Source organism: Callithrix jacchus, chromosome 6 (genome assembly GCF_049354715.1).
Source record: "Callithrix jacchus isolate 240 chromosome 6, calJac240_pri, whole genome shotgun sequence".
NCBI lineage: Eukaryota > Metazoa > Chordata > Mammalia > Primates > Cebidae > Callithrix > Callithrix jacchus.
Genome location: NC_133507.1, coordinates 41259479 through 41265478, shown reverse-complemented (window position 1 = coordinate 41265478; position 6000 = coordinate 41259479).

The window sequence follows — 6000 nt, the reverse complement described above, 5'->3', positions numbered from 1 at the left end:
CTTCGCGAAGCAAACGCAAGTTTCAATAGCCGAATTGACCAAGCAGAAGAAAGAATATCTGAAGTCGAAGACCAACTCAATGAAATAAAACGAGAAACCAAGATCAGAGAAAAAAGCGCAAAAAGGAATGAACAAAGTCTCCAAGAAATGTGGGACTATGTGAAAAGACCTAACCTACGTTTGATAGGTGTACCAGAAGGGGACGAAGAGAATGAATCCCAGCTGGAAAATACTCTTCAGGACATCATCCAGGAAAATTTCCCCCACCTAGCAAGACAAGCCAACACTCAATTGCAGGAAATACAGAGAACACCACAAAGATATTCCGCAAGAAGAGCAACCCCAAGGTACATAATCGTCAGATTCAACAAGGTTGAAATAAAGGAGAGAATACTAAGGGCAGCCAGAGAGAAAGGTCGGGTCACCCACAAAGGGAAGCCCATCAGACTCACAGCAGATCTCTCGGCAGAAACACTACAAGCCAGAAGAGAGTGGGGGCCAATATTCAACATTCTTAAAGAAAAGAACTTTCAACCCAGAATTTCATATCCAGCCAAACTGAGCTTCAGAAGTGAAGGAAGAATAAAATCCTTTGCGAACAAGCAAGTACTCAGAGATTTTGTCACCACCAGGCCTGTTTTACAAGAGCTCCTAAAAGAGGCACTACACATAGAAAGGATCAATCAGTACCAGCCATTCCAAAATCACACCGAATGCTAAAGAGCTTCAACATTATGAAGAATCTACAACAACTAACAGGCAAAACAGCCACTTAGAATAAAAATGGCAGTATCAAATTCACACATAACAATATTAACCCTAAATGTAAATGGACTAAATGCACCAATCAAAAGACACAGACTGGCAAATTGTATAAAAATCCAAAACCCATCAGTGTGCTGTATCCAGGAAACCCATCTCACATGCAAGGATACACAAAGGCTCAAAATAAAGGGATGGAGGAAGATTTACCAAGCTAATGGAAAGCAAAAAAAAGCAGGAGTTGCAATTCTCATCTCTGATAAAATAGACTTTAAAGCAACAAAGATCAAAAGAGACAAAGAAGGCCATTACATAATGGTAAAAGGATCGATACAACAAGAAGAGCTAACGATCCTAAACATATATGGACCCAACACAGGAGCACCCAGATACATAAGGCAAGTTCTTAATGACTTACAGAAGGACTTAGACTCCCACACAATAATAGTGGGAGACTTTAACACTCCACTGTCAATACTAGACAGATCAACCAGACAGAAAATCAACAAGGATACCCAGGGCTTGAACTCAGACCTGGAGCAAGCAAACCTGGTGGACATTTACAGAACTCTCCACCCCAAATCCACAGAATACACATTCTTCTCAGCACCACATCACACCTACTCTAAAATTGACCACATAATTGGAAGTAAAGCACTGCTCAACAAATGCAAAACAACTGAAATCATAACAAACAGCCTCTCAGAACATAGTGCAATCAAGTTAGAACTCAGAATTCAGAAACAGACCCAGAACCGCACAGCTTCATGGAAACTGAACAACTGGCTCTTGAATGTTGACTGGGTAAACAACGAAATGAAGGCAGAAATAAAGAAGTTCTTCGAAACCAATGAGAACGAAGACACAACGTGCCAGAACCTCTGGGACACATTTAAAGCAGTCTCTAGAGGAAAGTATATAGCAATAAGTGCCCATATGAGGAGAATGGAGAGATCCAAAATTGACACCCTATCATCAAAATTGAAAGAGCTAGAGGAGCAAGATCAAAAAAACTCAAAACCCAGCAGAAGACAAGAAATTACTAAGATCAGAGCTGAGCTGAAGGAGATTGAGACACGAAAAACCCTTCAAAAAATCAATAAATCCAACAGCTGGTTTTTTGAAAAGATCAACAAAATAGACAGACCACTAGCCAGATTGATTAAAAATAAAAGAGAGAACAACCAAATAGATGCAATAAAAAATGATAAAGGGGAAATCACCACAGATTCCACAGAAATTCAAACCATCATCAGAGACTATTACAAACAACTCTATGCACATAAACTAGTAAACCTGGAAGAATTGGATAAATTTCTGGACTCCTGTGTCCTCCCAAGCCTAAACCAGGAGGAAGCTGAAACTATGAATAGACCAATAACAAGGTCTGAAGTTGAGGCAGCAATTAAGAGCCTACCTCACAAAAAAAGCCCAGGTCCAGATGGGTTCACAGCCGAATTCTACCAGACACACAAGGAGGAGCTGGTACCATTCCTTCTAAAACTATTTCAAACAATCCAAAAAGAGGGAATCCTTCCCAAATCATTTTATGAGACCAACATCATCCTGATACCAAAACCCGGCAGAGACCCAACGAGAAAAGAAAACTTCAGGCCAATATCCATGATGAACATAGATGCAAAAATCTTCAATAAAATATTGGCAAGCCGATTGCAACAGCAAATCAAAAAACTTATTCATCATGATCAAGTAGGATTCATCCCAGGGATGCAAGGCTGGTTCAACATACGCAAGTCTATCAACGTAATTCACCACATAAACAGAACCAAAAACGAAAACCACATGATTATCTCAATTGACGCAGAGAAGGCATTTGACAAAATTCAACAGCCCTTTATGCTAAAAACCCTCAATAAACTCGGTATCGATGGAACGTATCTCAAAGTAATAAAAGCTATTTATGACAAACCAACAGCCAATATCATACTGAATGGGCAAAAACTGGAAGCATTCCCTTTGAAATCTGGTACTAGACAAGGATGCCCTCTCTCACCACTCCTATTCAATATAGTACTGGAAGTTCTAGCCAGAGCAATCAGGCAAGAAAAAGAAATAAAGGGTATTCAAATAGGAAAGGTGGAAGCCAAATTGTCTCTATTTGCAGACGACATGATAGTATACCTAGAAGACCCCATCGCCTCAGCCCAAAAACTCCTGAAACTGATAAACAACTTCAGCAAAGTCTCAGGATATAAAATCAATGTGCAAAAATCACAAGCATTCGTCTACACCAATAACAGACTTAAAGAAAGCCAAATCAAGAGCGAACTGCCATTCGCAATTGCTACAAAAAGAATAAAATACCTTGGAATACAACTCACAAGGAACGTAAGGGACCTCTTCAAGGAGAACTACAAACCACTGCTCAACGAAATCAGAGAGGACACAAACAGATGGAGAAACATTCCATGTTCATGGTTAGGAAGAATTAATATCGTGAAAATGGCTATACTGCCCAAAGTAATTTACAGAATCAACGCTATCCCCATCAAGCTACCATTGACTTTCTTCACAGAACTGGAAAAAACCACCATGAACTTCATATGGAACCAAAAGAGAGCCCGCATAGCCAAGTCAATTCTAAGCAAAAAGAACACAGCGGGGGGCATCACACTACCGGATTTCAAACTATACTACAAGGCTACAGTAATCAAAACAGCATGGTACTGGTACCAAAACAGAGATATAGACCAATGGAACAAAACAGAGGCACCGGAGGAAACACAACATACATACAACTATACAATCTTTGATAAACCTGACAAAAACAAGCAATGGGGCAAGGATTCCATGTTTAACAAACGGTGTTGGGAAAACTGGCTAGCCATGTGCAGAAAGCAGAAACTGGAACCCTTCCTGACACCTTACACTAAAATTAACTCCAGATGGATTAAAGACTTAAACATAAGACCTGGCACCATAAAAACCCTAGAAGGAAATCTAGGCAAAACTATCCAGGACATAGGAGTAGGCAAGGACTTCATGAACAAAACACCAAGAGCATTGGCAACAAAAGCCAAAATAGACAAATGGGACCTAATGAAACTCCACAGCTTCTGCACGGCAAAAGAAACAGTCACTAGAGTGGATCGGCAACCAACAGAATGGGAAAAAATTTTCGCAGTCTACCCATCTGACAAAGGGCTGATATCCAGAATTTACAAACAACTCAAGCAGATTTACAGGAAAAAACCAAACAAGCCCATTCAAAAGTGGGCAAAGGATATGAACAGATACTTTACGAAAGAAGACATATATGAGGCCAACAATCATATGAAAAAATGCTCATCGTCACTGGTCATCAGAGAGATGCAAATCAAAACCACATTGAGATACCATCTCACGCCAGTTAGAATGGCGATCATTAAAAAATCTGGAGACAACAGATGCTGGAGAGGATGTGGAGAAAAAGGAACACTTTTACACTGTTGGTGGGAGTGTAAATTAGTTCAACCATTGTGGAAGACAGTGTGGCGATTCCTCAAGGCCTTAGAAATAGAAATTCCATTTGACCCAGCAATCCCATTACTGGGTATATATCCAAAAGACTATAAATCGTTCTACTATAAGGACACATGTACACGAATGTTCATTGCAGCACTATTTACAATAGCAAAGACCTGGAATCAACCCAAATGCCCATTGATAATAGACTGGATTGGAAAAATGTGGCACATATACACCATGGAATATTATGCAGCAATCAGAAATGATGAGTCCGTGTGGTTTGTAGGGACATGGATGAATCTGGAAAACATCATCCTCAGCAAACTGACACAAGAACAGAAAATGAAACACCACATATTCTCACTCATAGGTGGGTGATGAAAAATGAGAACACATGGACACAGAAAGGGGAGTACTAAACACTGGGGTCTATTGGGGGTAAAAGGGGAGGGCCAGTGGGAGGGGGAGGTGGGGAGGGATAGCCTGGGGAGAAATGCCAAATGTGGGTGAAGGGGAGAAGAAAAGCAAAGCACACTGCCATGTGTGTACCTACGCAACTGTCTTGCATGCTCTGCTCATGTACCCCAAAACCTATAATCCAATAAAAAATAAAAAAAAAATAAAAAAAAAAAAATAAAATAAAATATTTTGACTTTCATATTCTTGTGTTTTATATTTAAGATGCTTCTCTTGAGAGCAAAATAGCATTAAATTTTCTTGAGCAGACAATCTTTTGCTTTTAACTGAAATATTTATTATACTTGCATTTATTGTAGTTACTGGCATATTTATATAAATTTAACATCTTCCTTTTTTTTGCTTTTTTACACATCTGACTTATATTCCATTTTATCTTTTTTATCTTATCTTGTTTGCACTAATTAGCATTAGATTTCAGCTTTTTTCTTTATTATCGTTTTCCTTTATATTCTTTAACGATTTTAAAAATTATTCTAGAGAATATATGTCATATCTCTGATAAGAATCTAATATATAAATTTGTACTCTTTGCACTTATTAAAGCAAATACATATGAACACTTACTTTAATATACTTAAATTTAAGATGTATTTTGTGTATTTTAACTTTTAAAAGTCACTAAAGAATGAAAACCTGCCATTCCTAGTACATTCTACTTTCATTTCTGAGTTTCAAAATTGTGATATAATAAAATGTTTTGGAGTTTAAAAATTTTTTTGATAGATAACTGGCTCTGATTTGGATACCAGAAGTGGTGTGCTGCCATAACAGAAATCTGAAATATGAAGCATTGTCTCTGAGTCTCAGAGACACAGAGAAGGTGGAATTTCCTAAAGAGTACATAGTGAAAAGTTGAATGAAGTGAGAAAATTGTTGTCAGTGATATATGATTTGTGACTAGAATCTCCACAGACTTTGTTCTACTTGGTGTCTACAATGACTATTTTATAAATTCATTAACTGCCCCACATGAAATTGAACTTATTATCAAGTCAGAATGCACAAGAGTTTTGATCAGCATGAGAAAAACATAAACCAAAATTATCCATTATCCATATGGTAGAATTACCAGTTCATCAATAATCTGTTCAAACTCATAATTATTAACATTATTTCTTATTTAAACTTATTTTTCATTTTTCATAAATAATTGATGCCAAATACTATTTTAAAATTCACAAAACAATAAAAGAGGTTATTGAAATAAATAGCTCCTTAAAATCACTTCTATATATTTCATATTTTAGACATGGGGAATCTTAAAAAATGGAACCTGAAACTCCTCTCTAA